The sequence below is a fragment of the Carassius gibelio genome, chromosome B6 (genome assembly GCF_023724105.1).
Source record: "Carassius gibelio isolate Cgi1373 ecotype wild population from Czech Republic chromosome B6, carGib1.2-hapl.c, whole genome shotgun sequence".
Lineage (NCBI taxonomy): Eukaryota > Metazoa > Chordata > Actinopteri > Cypriniformes > Cyprinidae > Carassius > Carassius gibelio.
The window spans coordinates 29,612,004-29,629,953 of record NC_068401.1 but is presented as its reverse complement, the minus strand read 5'-3'; the positions used below and the strand labels follow the sequence as shown (position 1 = coordinate 29,629,953).

The 17,950-nt window shown below is 40.9% G+C and overlaps 1 long non-coding RNA gene and 1 pseudogene across 1 annotated transcript; both read right to left on the bottom strand.

The window, feature by feature from the left end:
- LOC127959417 (RNA binding protein fox-1 homolog 2-like) overlaps positions 1 to 17,950 on the bottom strand; it is a 44,069-nt pseudogene that overhangs the window by 12,652 nt on the left and 13,467 nt on the right.
- LOC127959438 (uncharacterized) lies at positions 5,303 to 9,055 on the bottom strand. The gene is made up of 3 exons (XR_008154265.1): positions 8,801 to 9,055; positions 6,372 to 6,419; positions 5,303 to 6,275 (listed from the first exon to the last, which is right to left on the bottom strand). It is a non-coding gene; the product is annotated as an uncharacterized LOC127959438 (long non-coding RNA).

The window sequence follows — 17,950 nt, the reverse complement described above, 5'->3', positions numbered from 1 at the left end:
TGCGCAGAGCTAGTGCAAGATTAGCATTTGCATTCAAATGCATATAAATTATATAAGAAAATTACCAACTGTTTCACTAAATCAGACCCTTATTCCTTGACTGGGATCCTGTAATTTTAACGCCATGGTGAACAATAAAAGGAGAAAACTATAGTATATGGAGAAAAATGTTTAAAAGTTTTCCTCAAAAGCCTAAAAAAAACGAACATCTTGAAAATCAACAAGAACAAACTGATGATGAGGAAAAAAAATAGAGTTGATCTTCAAAAGCAAGAATTCTCCCTGCTCGTCTCACGTGCTACGTTCTGTGTTTACACGTCCACACTCACTTTCATTACTCTGCAGCGTGCAAACTTAAGAATAAACAGACGTACCGTTGACTGCTGCGGACACAAGTAAAGTTATCTTTATAGTAGACGTTCGTGGTGTGAACGGCCTTTAAAGTGTTGTTTACACTGAACATTCACCAACATAGAGCAATGATGCACTTAAACAGGAAAGCGGAAAATCTGTTTGCGTCTCACCTGCGTAGAGCTCTGGTGCGTACATCGCACTCATCATAGGACTCAACTTCCACCCCGCTGAAGACAAACAGAGAGAAGAGTCTCAGATCAGTTAACAACTAACACCTGAACAATACCTGAGGACTGAGGTGAGCTGCTTTTACCGTAGGGCAGCGAGCTGAGGCCTTCTCCGTTAGCATACGGGCTAACCATCTTCTTATTGGTCATCACTCGAGCCGTAGCGTTGTTGACCTGTTCATCAGAGAGAGAACGAGCATCTGATCAGAGACACAGAGAACAGAGCCGTTCTGATCCAAACATCATTCAGTCGCTGAGATTAACATGTGAAGTTCACAAATCACTCCAATCCCAAAATCAAGATTTAAACAGTCATCTAGTAACATTTGATAATCAGTTCTTTGAACTAGGTTTACAGCAGAAATTGTGGACTCATTGATATTCCCTTATATTGCTTCATGCATCATAAAAAACTCCCACTGATTTTCAAACATTCAACACAAAAATCCAGAAATCAATGTGGAAAAGCAAACGAAAAACAGGGCATTCAACTGCTAACATGGAGGAGAGAGATAAACAGAGAGAAACAGATCACACATGACAAAATCAATACACTGTGCACAGCTCTTAGCAAAATCACATTCAGCCAATTACAGTTCATTAACCAGAAACGAGCATATCAGCCAATCAGCAAGCATCAGATGCAGCCTATGGACCAATCCAAATACTCTGCAGCCTAACCCCGCCCCCTCGTGAAAAAAAAAACACATATCAAGAGAGAAGGGGGGGGGGGTGTTCAGAAACAGAGGGATGCAGGAAAGAAAAAAAGAGCCAGTCGACATTCAATGAAACCACAAAAACAGGAGAAAAGAGAGAAAGAGAGAACAATCCACCCAATCAGAAACATCAAACTCAAAAAGCCATCCAGTTTGTCATGAACAAGTACACCAAAGTGCATCAAATGAAAGAAAGCCTGTGATTGGTTGTTGTCAGACCTTGTGAGGAGTGACGTCGTTTATGGGTGAGAGAGAAAGAGAGTTAGAGAGAGATGCATATGCTACATGTCACAATAAATGAAATCATGAAGACGGAAAACACCGGCAGGCATCAATACACTTCTCTCACGCACTGAAGACCAATATGCAAACACAGTCACACACACACACACACACACACATAGAGAGAGAAAGTCCAAAACCAAAGACCAAAACAAGCTAGAGTCGCTCATCCTCACATGAATATAAGGGCAGAAATATCGTCTGAGGAACAATTTCGATGTGTGTGCGTGTGTGTGTGTGTGTGTGTATTTAGGGGCGTTTTTGGCTCATAGGCTGTTCAATAATCAGCAGATATCTGGGCCTGAACTGGTGGAAGCATGATGATGATGATGATTATGGATTAAAACAAATCACAAATTAAATGGAAGATGCCTGTTAGGACTGGGCGCCATGACCACGTGAAGTGTGTTTATCACTAGAGAGAGGACTGCAGTGGAATCTTAACAAACCCAACAGAAAACATCTCAGGTTATGAATGTAACCATGGTTTCCTGAGAAGGGAACGAGACACTGCGTCCTCTAGGGGGTGCTATGGGGAACATATCGTGTGACCCGTGTCTGAAGCATACATTGGAAAAACACCAACGAGTTGGCCGGCTACAGCCTCTGACATCACTACCGGTGCGACAATAAACAGGCACTGGGAGAACACATCATTCACTTCTTTGTCTGAAGCTTGCGTCTGAAGTATGGCAGGGAGCAAGAGGACGCAGTGTCGCGTTCCCTACTCCCCACAGTGTGGATTTCAGAAAAGCAAAGACTTCACGTGCACACTTACCATAGCATGGATTTTCAAATACTGTTCTACGGAGGGGCTCTGGTGGAACTCTGATAGAGCAGCTCATAGATGGAATGGTGCATCTCAAAACAGTATGTTTGAGAGTCATCAACTCGATCTGTGGAAATAACGCTGGAGTGCTCTGGGGAAAAAAATAGAACTCAGAATTCAGAGTAGCGCACTCATAGGCAACCCTTCCTGGAAAAGGGAAGCCCTGCTAACCTACCACGAGAATCACCCAAATAGCCCCTCATGTTGAGGTAAGCGATGCTTGAGGTGTATAAACAAATACACACTGGCTGAATGGAGCCCAAGGAACCCAGGTCTAACCATCTCAAGAAAGAGTCTTGCGTGCACACTTACCACTTACGTGGATTTCAGAAAAGTGTTCATGTATACACTGACACCTTGTGGTTTTCATAAAGTACACAAAGCTTAGCGTGTGTACCTAAAGGTTCCTAAGCATTGCAGAGGTGCTGAACTGCACGGAAGAGGCAAGCTCAAATTTTACAAACCTCGGACGAGGGGAGCATCACCTAAGCCAGCATATACAAGAAGACTTCTGTAACTGGCACCTCCAATTCCCGCTGGACACGACAGCACCCCTTAGTCCGGACCATCAGTAAGGTGGTTGCTATGAACATAGAACCAGCCAAAAACATTATAGGTTCAGCATAGAAGACTGTTATGCAAGAGGTTTCCACCTAACCTTGATCAGGTGGAGAGCTGGTGGTTACAGGGGAATCAGGAAGGGGAGGATAAAAGCAGAAGTTAAAAATCCCTAAAGGGAACGAGTAGATAGCTAGGTATCGCTCTAATTTGGAACGAGAATGCTGCCTCATCTGGATCACATTCCTTAGGTTCTGCTTACCTCATCGTGGCCCACGATTCCTCTTAACCCTTGCCCGCAGGTGGGGGAGGAGCGCGAGCCACGACACTAGCCTTCTGATCCTCATCTTTGATCCTCGAGACGGACCAGGACCTCTATGTTGTTTGGGCTCAGACCTGAACTTTCGTCTGAAAGCAGCGGCATGCGCCTTCATCTCCCTGAACTTCTCTATCACCGACTCAATGGAAATACCAAACGTTCAAAAGGCGAAACCTAAGCATAAAGGACGAAAGCCTTTTCTTTCTTCCCGATGTCTGCAAGGTTCATCCACAGATGTCTCTCCGCTACCACCATGGCCGCTATAGTCCTGCGGCCTGGTAGCATGGAGAGAGATCTTTAGTGTGGCGCAGCTTAGCTACCTGATCAGGAGAAAGGCCTTCACTTTTATTCAGGTCTCTTAGCAGATCAGTCTGATATACAGTATTGTTCAAAATAATAGCAGTACAATGTGACTAACCAGAATAATCAAGGTTTTTCGTATATTTTTTTTATTGCTACGTGGCAAACAAGTTACCAGTAGGTTCAGTAGATTCTCAGAAAACAAATGAGACCCAGCATTCATGATATGCACGCTCTTAAGGCTGTGCAATTGGGCAATTAGTTGAATTAGTTGAAAGGGGTGTGTTCAAAAAAATAGCAGTGTGGCATTCAATCACTGAGGTCATCAATTTTGTGAAGAAACAGGTGTGAATCAGGTGGCCCCTATTTAAGGATGAAGCCAACACTTGTTGAACATGCATTTGAAAGCTGAGGAAAATGGGTCGTTCAAGACATTGTTCAGAAGAACAGCGTACTTTGATTAAAAAGTTGATTAGAGAGGGGAAAACCTATAAAGAGGTGCAAAAAATGATAGGCTGTTCAGCTAAAATGATCTCCAATGCCTTAAAATGGAGAGCAAAACCAGAGAGACGTGGAAGAAAACGGAAGACAACCATCAAAATGGATAGAAGAATAACCAGAATGGCAAAGGCTCAGCCAATGATCACCTCCAGGATGATCAAAGACAGTCTGGAGTTACCTGTAAGTACTGTGACAGTTAGAAGACGTCTGTGTGAAGCTAATCTATTTTCAAGAATCCCCCGCAAAGTCCCTCTGTTAAAAAAAAGGCATGTGCAGAAGAGGTTACAATTTGCCAAAGAACACATCAACTGGCCTAAAGAGAAATGGAGGAACATTTTGTGGACTGATGAGAGTAAATTTGTTCTTTTTGGGTCCAAGGGCCACAGGCAGTTTGTGAGACGACCCCCAAACTCTGAATTCAAGCCACAGTACACAGTGAAGACAGTGAAGCATGGAGGTGCAAGCATCATGATATGGGCATGTTTCTCCTACTATGGTGTTGGGCCTATTTATCGCATACCAGGGATCATGGATCAGTTTGCATATGTTAAAATACTTGAAGAGGTCATGTTGCCCTATGCTGAAGAGGACATGCCCTTGAAATGGTTGTTTCAACAAGACAATGACCCAAAACACACTAGTAAACGGGCAAAGTCTTGGTTCCAAACCAACAAAATTAATGTTATGGAGTGGCCAGCCCAATCTCCAGACCTTAATCCAATTGAGAACTTGTGGGGTGATATCAAAAATGCTGTTTCTGAAGCAAAACCAAGAAATGTGAATGAATTGTGGAATGTTGTTAAAGAATCATGGAGTGGAATAACAGCTGAGAGGTGCCACAAGTTGGTTGACTCCATGCCACACAGATGTCAAGCAGTTTTAAAAAACTGTGGTCATAAAACTAAATATTAGTTTAGTGATTCACAGGATTGCTAAATCCCAGAAGAAAAAAAAATGTTTGTACAAAATAGTTTTGAGTTTGTACAGTCAAAGGTAGACACTGCTATTTTTTTGAACACACCCCTTTCAACTAATTGCCCAATTGCACAGCCTTAAGAGCGTGCATATCATGAATGCTGGGTCTTGTTTGTTTTCTGACAATCTACTGAACCTACTGGTAACTTGTTTGCCACGTAGCAATAAAAAATATACTAAAAACCTTGATTATTCTGGTTAGTCACATTGTACTGCTATTATTTTGAACAATACTGTACTTGAATTACCACCATCATGTGTAATAAAGCCACAGCTTGATCTGCTGCTGTGTATGCCTTGCCATTTAAGCCAGATGAATTTCTGAAGGGGCTTAGATGGCAAAGAGGGAGCTTAAGAGAGGATGTCTCCCCACAGAAAGACAGCTCTTTCTATAGGGGCCATCCTCTCATAGCCGTTTTTGCGCATCGCCTTGATGTCGGCACAACTCTTATGCCGAAACCGATGGATGCGAGAAGAAACTGTTTATTTTATTTCTTTTTGATTTCTGTATGGAGATTAGTGCTCTTTATGGTGTGCTCTTCACCCAAACAAATGACAAAGATTGTGTGTATCATTGGGTGACAAAGAATGGCGACATGGATGCACACATTGTCTAAACTCTTGCTAGTAGTCACCATGATAGACAGAGAAAGATAGCGCTTACAAGTTCTTTCAGATGCACGTTTCAAACAGAACAGTCAGTGAAGACGAAGAAGAGAACGACATGTTCTCCCGGTGTCTGTTTATAGTCGCGCCGGTAGTGATGTCAGATGCTGTAGCCGGCCAACAAGTTGATGTTTTTTCAATGTATGCTTCAGACATGGGTCATGACGAGGAGTTCCACATAGCGACCCCTAGAGGACACAGTTCGAAGTGCCCTAGAAAGGGAACCTCATCTTTCTGAAAGCACAAGAACCCACCTAAAACTAAATGAGCTCCTGCTGAAGGATTTCTATGATGACTTAATGCAAGCACCCAGCGAGGGTCTAATCTAGAGAACTGGATCAGCGTCAGTCAGCGTCTGACCTCACGCATGTTCACTCTTTCATTCCGTTAGAACAGCTTCACTCTTCTGGGAAGATCTTCCAGCAGATCTTGATCCCGTTCAGACTGAAGAGCATCAGTGAGATCAGACGCTGAGGTGCAGATCTCCGCTGGTGCTTCAGATGATTCAGAGTTGGGTTTCACTAGCTGTTCTCAAGTCCTTACTAAAACTGGAAAGTAAAGTCCACAGCAGAGGTTTAGTAACTACTAGAAAGTTAGTAACTATGTGCTTAATTTAGTTCTTAAGGCAATAATCCAACAGCAACCTTCAGATGTAAGAAGTTGCGTTGAAATGTGCTGTGAATCAGTTTATCCTGAAAAGTAATAATTAAATAACAATAGCTATTTAATATGTAAATGTCATTCAGAAACTGCATTGGAAATCAATGATCAATAAAATACTGATGCAAAAACATTTACGGTGTACAGCGGCACATACTACACGGCAAACCTCAACCGCTTGAATGTATCTGTCAACACATTATCATATACAGGTGCTGGTCATATAATTAGAATATCAAAAATTTGATTTCACTAATTTGATTTATTTCACTAATTTCATTCAAAAAGTGAAACTTGTATATTATATTAATTCATTACACACAGACTGATATTTTTCAAATGTTTATTTCTTTTAATTTTGATGATTATAACTGGCAACTGAAGGAAAATCCCAAATTCATTATCTCAGAAAATTTGAATATTACTTAAGACCAATACAAAGAAAGAATTTTTAGAAATCTTGGCCAACTGAAAAGTATGCGCATGTACAGCACTCAATACTTAGTTGTGGCTCTTTTATCTGAATGACTGCAGCAATGCAGCGTGGCATGGAGTGGATCAGTCTGTGGCACTGCTCAGGTGTTATGAGAGCACAGGTTGATCTGATAGTGGCCTTCAGCTCTTCTGCATTCCTGGGTCTGACATATCACATCTTCCTCTTCACAATACCCCATTTTCTATAAGGTTAAGGTCAGGCAAGTTTGCTGGTCAATTAAGAACAGGGATACCATGGTCCTTAAACCAGGTACTGGTAGCTTTGGCACTGTGTGCAGGTGCAGAGTCCTGTTGGAAAATGAAATCTGCATCTCCATAAAGTTGGTCAGCAGCAGGAAGCATGAAGTGCTCTTAAACTTCCTGGTATACGGCTGTGTTGACCTTTGACCTCAGATTACACAGTGGACCAACACCAGCAGATGACATGGCAGCCCAAACCATCCCTGACTGTGGAAACTTTACACTGGACTCAAGCAACGTGGATTGTGTGCCTCTCCTCTCTTCCTCCAGACTCTGGGACCCTGATATCCAAAGGAAGTGCTAAATTTTCTTTCATCAGAGAACATAACTGTGGAGCACTCAGCAGCAGTCCAGTCCTTTCTGAAGCGAGACGCTTCTGACGCTGTCTGTTGTTCAGGAGAGGCTTGACACAAGGAATGTGAAGCTGAAACCCATGTCTTGCAGACGTCTGTGTGTAGTGATTCTTGAAGCACTGGCTCCAGCTGCAGTCCACTCTTTGTGAATCTCCCCCACATTTTTGAATGGGTTTTGTTTCACAGTCCTCTCCAGGGTGTGATTATCCCGATTGCTTCTACACATTTTTTCTACCAAATCTTTTCCTTCCCTTCGCCTCTCTATTAATATGCTTGGACACAGAGCTCTGTGAACAGCCAGCCTCTTTTGCAATGACCTTTTGTGTCTTGCCCTCCATGTGCAGGGTGTCAATGGTCGTCTTTTGGACAACTGTCAAGTCAGCAGTCTTCCCCATGATTGTATAGCCTACAGAGCTAGACTGAGAGACCATTTAAAGGCTTTGCAGGTGTTTTGAGTTAATTAGCTGATTAGAGTGTGGCACCAGTTGTCTTCAATATTGAACATTTTCATAAAATTCTTTCTTTGTATTGGTCTTAAGATATATTCAAATTTTCTGAGATACTGAATTTGGGATTTTCCTTCAGTTGTCAATTATAATCATCAAAATTAAAAGAAATAAACATTTGAAATATATCAGTCCATGTGTAATGAATGAATATAATATACAAGTTTCCACTTTTTGAATGGAATTAGTGAAATAAAATCAACTTTTTGATGATATTCTAATTATATGACCAGCACCTGTACATCATCGACCAACTCTGATCTGATGCAACTGGCATCAAGATATTAAGTTTTGAAACAACTTGCATTTTGAAAAGCACTATTCAAATATAAATAAATAAAATGCATTCTATTTGACATGAACATGGAATGGTTTAGATTGGGTTCATGTTGAAGAGCCACTGAAAAATCATTTTTTTTCCCTCCCCATAATGTTTTCTCTTAAAATCTAGATGTGTAAATGTCAACATCCTTATATACATCTAAAGTTTGTTGGTGAAATATAAGATTATTGATGCAATTCAATCCATTAATTACGTGCCAGATGCTACTGTAAACATTTAGTGGTTATGTTTCATGCAAAAAAATATATTGCAGTGTGCACGTTGTAACTTTACGTTGCTGCTAGGAAACATTGCAAATTGTGCACAGCTGGTGCAAATGGATTCTGCTTCATTTATCTGTTGAAAGATTTGATCTTTTGCTTTGCGTCCATGAAGGCAAAATTCACTGCTTCATTAAAAAAGGAACATGCTTATTACAAATATTCACTTCATTGAATTTCCAGGACAAAATAACCTGTGTAATAAACCATACGTACGGTTCTAGCGTGACACAAGCCTCTGGTCATAACGCCCAGCCCTAATGAGAGAACCACAGCAGAGAGACACGGAGGGATGGAGAGAGGGATGAGGGTTTAGTGTGAGTCTCATCAGCATGTGTTAATGATCATGAGAGCAATGGCGAGCGCTGGGGAGGGAATGTAATTTCTGTCAGTATCTGTGGTCCTTAGCGACTACATTAACATGATGATGATTTGATAAAGCTCTTTCCCCATGCCTCTGATGAACAGTGTATCAGGACAGACCTCAGGGAGGAGATGCGACTGCGCTAGCCGCCAACAGACGGAGGATGCGTTCGGCCAAACTTCACAACGAGGACGAGGGCTGCCGTCGTCTCCGCGAGGCCTCTAACGCATCTCTGCTCCTCCGAAAATAACAAGCTAATCAGTGCAAAAGAGCCAGAGAGCAGAGTTTGTAAAGCTGGGGAGGGCTGAGTCTAGATCTCAGGGGTTGAGCTGGTGGATTGATCAGGGATGAAGCCGTACATACACAAACTTACCATGAGCCAGGAAACGTTGTGACCACACGCGAGCAGTTACCGTGGAGACTGACAACAACAACAACAACAACAACACACAGAAATTGTCAAGGGAACAGAAAGGAAAAGGAGAAAATGAACAAGAAGAGAAAAACAAACCAAAGAGAAAGCACTAAAACTATGCCAAGAATGAGTGAACAACCAGAGAGAAGAGGAGAGGAGAGGAACATTCACACGAGAACAAGAACAAGAACAGGACACATCTTCAGCTGATCAAATCTGTCTGTAGGAGCGCATTCATCTGTGTCACAGAGGAGGAGGAGAAAGGGACGGATGATTAGAGGAGCTCAAACACACACACAATTCATGGGTGTGAAAATGTGACCGAGTCAAAGCTACGGGCCAAGGTTGACATGGAAGTACGTCTAAGAGAGCAGTTAGTGATGCTAACATGCTGAGCTGATGACATCACTCAGGGGAGGGGCCTAGACAGTGACATCAGAGGCATCTCAAACAGACACAGGGACAGGAAGTGATGCAATAGACAGGAAACACAGTGAGTGCAGAGCTGGACAGACAGACTGGCCAGAGAGAGAGAGAGAGAGAGAGAGAGAGAGAGAGAGAGACATGAGTGAAGAGCTTGATGACTGTGCATCGCTCTCTCCACAGATCTGCTCTCCAGAAAACAAACAAACAAACATTAGGGTGTCATTACATACAACATAATAATATCATGGCAGATAATTCAACTTCTGTTCAAATGATTCAAATCAAAATAATCTGACAGTGAAAACAATGGCATCCAAAAAGCAAACAAATGAATCTGATTGGGTAATAAAGTGCTGCTGCTGCCCAGATTAACCCGTCTCCTAGCGTCTGATGAATCTGATGTTCTGAAGTGACCAGACTCATGCTGCGCTCCATGCACTAACAGCCACAGACACCGGGGGCGCTGTAGAGCCACGGGGCAGGCATCATGCATCTACACCAGGGCTGCCAAACTCCATCAGATACACTAATAAAGCAGAACATATGGACACTTGCGTGTGTCGAGTCGCGCTTGTAACCATGCAGATACAGGTACTGGTCATACAATTAGAATATCATCAAAAAGTTTATTTCACCAATTCCATTCAAAAAGTGAAACTTGTATATTAATTCATTATACACGGACTGATCTATTTCAAATGTTTTTTTCTTTTGATTTTGAAACCAGGTACTGGAAGCTTTGGCACTTTTGGAAAATGAAATCTGCATCTCCATAAAGTTGTACACTTTTTTTCTACCACATCTTTTCCTTCCCTTCTCCTCTCTATTAATGTGCTTGGACACAGAGCTCTGTGAACACCAGCCTCTTTTGCAATGACCTTCTCTGTCTTTCCCTCCTTGTGCAAGGTGTCAATGGTCGTCTTTTGGACAACTGTCAGGTCAGCAGTCTGTGTAGCCTACAGAACTAGACTGAGAGACCATTTAAAGGCTTTGCAGATGTTTTGAGTGGAATTTTGAATGGAATTAGTGAAATAAATCAGCATTTTGATGATATTCTAATTATATGACCAGCACCTGAAATTTAATCTGAATGACAAATACATCCATACTTTTTTTTATCATTTATATTTTCTAATTAGCAATTACGCCATCTAAAGAAAATTTATCCTTTTATTATTCTTTTAATGCCATCTTCATAGAAAGAACATAAGTGTCATACAATTAACAAAACATATTTAAAAATGGTGTCTGCTTAAATTAAAAAGGAGTCCGAATGGAATAATGAATGGCTTTTATTTCACTGCAGACCTGATTTATTGAGGGATGATGCACACTACGATCAGGCGCTGAAGAGGCTCTTATAGTGATGGCCAGCGGACTCTATATTATCCCCATAATAAACCTGTGAAAGATGGATGTGAATTACTGTATTCTTTCCTAATCACACAGGTAGCTTTACTAACACCAGTGGTCAGTTACACCGTACTGGACGACGGTCATTAAAAACATGACTCAGTGTTTCATGCAATTTAACCTTTAACCTAAAATGAGTTTGACACCCCTGATCCACACACTTGGTCCTAAACCAAACATCCCAATTAATTAAGAAATAAAAATGACTTCATTTGGTATTACAACCTGAAGTGACAAAAAAAAAGTATAAAAAAAATGATTTCCCCGTCTATGAGAGACAAACACAAGGTCATGCAGGAGTTTAAGAACTATAAAAACACCCAGAACCCAGAACTGAACACACTGGGCCTCACGAGGGGAACACACACACACACACACACACACACACGGCAAGCAACAAGCTTCTCCTCGTCTCCCAGATTCACAGAACAATCTACAAATGCACTAAAAACAACAAATACACAAGCATCTGAAATTGAGTCGTTTTCTAATCTAATCCGTAATAAAGATACAACACCAAAGTTGTGAAAGCATTCTGAATCATCAGTCCTCGTGTATCGGAAGAATCCAAGCAAATGTTTCACGAACGAAAAAAAGCCATTGAAACCAGGAGAAACGGAGACAGCATCAAACGCACGCATGTGATTGGCTAACTGTGAGCATGCTCCGTACAAAACAGATCATCAACTTAAAAAAGGGAAATAACCACATGCTGTTAATAACCAACACTTCAATCCAAAAAACAGCCAAGAAACAGAACAACTCACAGATTCTAAAGTGGACTGCAGTAGAGATGCACCATGCATTGCTAAGCTCACACACAGACAAACACACACACACGCACACACACACACTTCCCATAATGCAGCACACACAGAGCGGAGCATCTCAAGCTGTTCAGGGCACATTCGGTCAGTAAAGGTGTGAAATGGACACATCAGGAGGAGAAAGAGACTCACCTCGATCTTCCGTCCCTCCACGATGGTCCCGTGGAGACGCTCTCGTGCTTTCTCTGCATCTGCACTGGTCTCAAACGTCACAAAACCAAAACCCTGGACCACGACAGAGAGAGACACACATGAAGCATCAGACCTCCCAAACACATCCAGCTTAAAGGAACAATTCACCCCAAAAAACTCCCAGAGAGTTCATCAGGATCCCACAGATCCCAATGCACCTCTTCTGTGCGAGGAACAGATCTCAACACTTGTGAACGCACATGAGCTTCAGTGTTTCTCACACAAAAACGTCATATGAAGGCCTGGAATACACACCAGTCAACTTATTTTTTGGGCCGATACTGATATTAGGGAGTAAAAAAAGGCAGATAGCGATATATCAACCAATATTGTGTTCCCTGTAGGTTGGGGGTTCGATTCCCAGGGAACACATGATAGGTAAAAACTGATAACCTGAATGCACTGTAAGTCGCTTTGGATAAAAGCGTCTGCTAAATGCATAAATGAAAAAAAAATAAATAATTCTATATTCTTTGTTTATATTATAGTGGTCGAATGGATCATTACTCTCACAGTTTGTCTCACGTTACAGTTTTTGACCCACAGACTGGAAAATGTTCGGATTAGCAAGAAAATACAAATATTTTAATTGAACTTGCTTTCCATTTATTACTTAAAGCTAAGTCCTTCTTTGATACCTAAGCAAATAAAACTAGATTAACTAAGAAAGTTTAAACATGATTAGAGAGACAAGAGAACAGCCAGTAAAAATAAGAATTAATACACAAATCACAAGCATAGGGAAATACAACTTAATGTTAAAAATAAAATAAGGTTGTAGTATTCAAAACTGTATAAATCAAATATAGATTTTTATCACAGCTGTTTTGTTGTTTGATGATCATTAATGACAGCAGTTAATAATAAGCTGCTGTCCCTTTAAGACCTGAAGCACAGATCTGATAGAATGATACACATCCCATTTCTTTCTCCGCTGTTTTCATTCACTTGAGACATAACTGACTGTGTTTACCTGAATGATTGTCGAGATGGGTATTTTGTCATAATTTTGTGTATGTGTCTGTTCAGAGGATTCAGAAGAAGATTCAGGATGCCGTCTGAAACACATGTGCGCACTTCGTGTGTGTGTGTGTGTGTGTGTGCACCTAGAGAACAGCGCACAAGTAATGAATTGAGCTCACCATTTCATTTTTTCTCTCTCTAACTGTTTAAAATTTGCTTGCCTGTGTAAATATTAACAAATGATAAACTCTATTATGGTTCAATTTAGCAATTAATCCGCGGATTACATGCGTGCCGAACCTTAGGGGGCTTGGTCTGTATGGATCGTATACAATACATTTAACAATATTATCACAGTACCAGTAAAAGGTTTGGACACTTTTCCATTCGTGTGTGCAAACTTTTGACCGGTGCTATATATAGTATATACATAAACAGAACATGAACACATTTTTTGCAATGATAAACACTTATAATGACATGACAGAGATATGTAACGAAGACAGGGCATTTAACAATTTAACCAGCAAAACCCCGAACCCCGGAGGGCCATTAGCAAAAACAAAAGAGAGCTGAAGGGATCCCCAAATTTGGTGTGGATTCGCTGCTCCATAATGGAGATATGGCTGTTCAAAGTTTCAATGGTTTTCCATAGATTTAAGCTTTAAAGTGCTTCACCCAGGTCACCAGTAGCAAACAATGGTGCACGCTCTGCTGGACAAAGCAAGGAATTACACCATTTCAAGCATTTTGTCTGCATTATATATTATGAAAAAAAAAAAAAAAAGTATATATATATAAATTATTATCGGCAGCAAATTCACCGATACCAATATATCGGTGACATGATCATTTCAGCCAATAATATCAGCAAAACTATATATCGGTCGGACTGTAGTATCAACAAAATTCTTCTTTGCAGAGGAAACATGGAAGCGGTGTCTGAAATGGCACTTAGATGTATTTACACACAAGTGCAGCTCGGAGTGACACGAACGCTCGAACCTGCAGTTATAAATGCAAAATAAGGTTTTGATATTTTAAACCGAAATCGTTGAATGCTAACCTACTAGACTTCATCACTGTAGGTGTGCTTTGACTTTTGCAATATACTCGATAATGTCACACATAGTTAAACAACATCTACGACACTATCGCAGACGCTATATTTCGCACACCTTTATTAGAAGCACAAATCGTAGTGTGTGACGGTCCGAGCCGTCTGCTGTCACGCTGAATCACAGGAATTACATGATCAGTGTTTTCTGGGGGGTGAACCGTTACTTTTATCTAACAATAACATTTATTTAATCAAATGCATGAGTTTAAAACGCTCTCTTACCTTTGATCCCCTCTCATTGAAAATGATCTCCACATCCAGAATCTTTCCAAATTGCTAAAAACACACACACACACACACACACACACACAAAGAGAGAATGATCAACTTAAACCCACGGCTGTTTGAAACTGATCATTAGAGAAGAGCTGCATTTACAACATGACTCTGAGGTGCTGTTACACTCTTGGTCACCAGGGGGCAGAATTGACCCTTAAACACGTCACCATTTGTCACAGTTTCTAAATTCATCTGAAAAATAAACCCTGAAGCCTGTAGTACCCCGAACATCTGCCGCAGGTCTGGGTCTCTGAAGCGGAAGGGGATGTTGGAAACATGGAGCCGCTTCGGGGTCCCTTTAGCCTCGGAGGAATCACTGCTGCCCGAAGGATTGTAAGCAACCATCTGAAGTTCTGCCTGAGTAGAGCTGTCTGACATCTGAGAGAGAGAGAGAGAGAGAGAGACGGGTCTCACCACTCCACAAAATCACAGGAGTGAAGACACAGATCATGTGTTGAGATGAGCTTGTTGTTGCATCTGCTCGAGGAGCTTTAGCACTTACCTGAGCGCTGGGGTTAGAGGAGGGGGTGCTGCCGACCCCTGCAGGGGCCTCCGTTTGGCCCCCAAACTCCAGCGCCAGGCCGTTCTGAGGAGGAGGAGGTGGAGGAGGAGGGAAGGAGGAGAACGGAGCCACCACACCCTACACAGCTCCCATCGTGTCCTGTGAACCCTGCAGATCAGAGACAGACACAGAGCAGGGTTAATCGACCACTCGGCCCAAGACCAGACACACCGCTCACTTAACAGAGCGACCGCCACGAGAGCGAGAGAAGAGGAAAAGTGAAATCCACTGGAGCGGAGAGAGAGAGAGAGAGACGGTAATGCATTCCTCTCACAGATGACGCCACTAAGAGCCAGAGCGATTACATTTCTCTGTTTCTGGTGACGAGCAGACTCCGGCAGCTGCTCAATATTAATGAGGTCCTCCTGCATTATTCAGACACACGCCAACACAGCAGACCAGCTTCTGATCGACCACAAAACACCATCCTGATGATGGTTCAACAACACATTCAATGTGAATCCCACAAAAACACACGCAGAAACTAGATTTCACATTTTGTATTAAGAAAATATATATATATATATATATTTTTTTTTACTTTTTGCCATTATGCACTCAAGATATTATACAAAACAAAGAAAAGCTATTCTCATATTGAGATGATAACACTGGCGTGCAGGGGATGTTCCAGAGTCATGCATGCATCAAAATACATAGGATGCACTTCAGATAAAAATTCATAATGAAAAGTGTCATTAACAAAGTTGCATTTTTTTTATAAAGATAAGTATAATTTATTATAATTTGCAATTACAAATTGTATAAAAATATTATTATATTAAATAAAATTTAGAACACAGCAATATGAAATATGATGCCTTTTTAAATGAGATTTAAATTAGTAGTCATTCTGTGTGCATAACGTATAACACTGCTTCGTTTAGAACCGCTTTCATGAAATGGAGCAAAAAGACAACAGTTTCTCTACATTTTTAATATTTACTTCTTGTCATATTGATGTTGCTAATTTGTTGTACCCTGACACTTAATAAAGTCCAACACAGACCCTGCTAAATGTTAATCAGTCTAGTGTGAGAGGGCTCAGAGATCTCATCTCAAGGCTTCTCAAACATCAGCCGCCAGCACTGAATGCACACGCTCCCTTATAATCTTGAAGATGGTTTGTTTTTGTGAGCACTGCATAAACGCTGTTGTGTGTTGACTCGTGGACAGTTGGCAAGAATCGATCCGTGATGCATCACTCAGCACCAGACAGATTCACCGCAGCTCCTCTATCTCTCCTGTTATCATCTGAGATAATGAACGTGATATTGCGTAGCTTGCGTCTGAAAGCAGGCGTACTTCAAGTCTGCTAAACTGGAACAACTCATTTAGTCTTTAATGCACTTTAAATGTTGCTTAAGTACAATTAAATACATATAGTACAGTATATATATATATATATGATTATTATTTATTTTATATATGATTATTATTTATATTATTTTTAAACGATTAATCTAGCGATTATTTTTTCGATGCATCGATTGATCTAACGATTCATTTTTCCAGACCGATTCGATTTCGATTATCTCTCCATTAATTGACTACTAACAATTTATACATGTTGATTTACATATCTGAATGAAAAAAACATGAATTCCTTAACATTGCAATATTTGTTTATTGCTCTTAAAATGACAAAAAGACTGACTAAGAATGCATTACTTTGCACTTGTATAGAGATAGCATTCAATAAAACCTTGAAGCCTTGAAAACACACAGCTTACTGAAACAAGCTTACTGAACACATAGGGACTAGTTTACTGATGAAAAGTTCTTCTTTCAGATGAAAATAACAACAACTTGATGTCTAGCATTCAATAAAGAAGGTCACCCAAAATACTTGTTTTGAGCAATGGAAAGAATACAGTAACCAATGTAAGCTTGAGGGCTTTATGCTAATACAGAGAGTGCTTTTCCAAAAAAATTTATAAATACAAATTAACAGTGTGAGCCAGCAGCCTGTCATGGAGAATGCTCCACGTGAAACTGTGACGTTCCACCCTTTTTCTATCTTGTCTAATGATTTTGGTTAATATGCACGAGGGAGAGAGAGAGAGAGAGAGAGAGAGAGAGAGAGAGAGAGAGAGAGAGCAAGACAGCGCTCGTGTAGTTTGAAGACTGTGAGTGCGCGCGCAGCCGGGGCTCTCTCTCGTACGCACCCTGTCATTCTATTCTACATCACTCACCGATCAAATAAGGCTTTGACAGCCGCCAAAAAACAGATCAATGCAGAAAAACCCCTGGATTGGTTATATAACGGACAGAATGTTGATCCGGCCATCGCGTATATTCAGCACACATAAGGTAAACGTTTTGCAAACGTTTTTTAGAGAAATAAAAACAGGTCGACGAATCGTTGCGCATATTTTGCGTCAACGTATTTTTTGCGTCGACATCATCAATGACCTCGACGCGTTGTCATTACGATATTAAGTAAAGATTACGATAGTAAGTACGATATTTTGTAAATGTCCTACCAGAAATATATCAAAATTAATTTGATTAGTGATATGCATTACTAAGATCTTCATCTGATCAACTTTAAAAGATGATTTTCTCAATATTTAGATGTTTTTGCTCCCTCAGATTCCAGATTTTCTAATAGTTGTATCTCAGACAGATATTATCCTCCAAACAAACCACACATCACTGGAGAGATCATTTATTCAGCTTTGCGTTTACAAACACCTTAGACTGCTTTTGTGCTTCAGGATCAAGTATTATTCTGCAATATATATTACATTTTTACTCTCTTCCGTGAGGCGTTTCATACAGAACCACAGCAGTAGTGTTCAT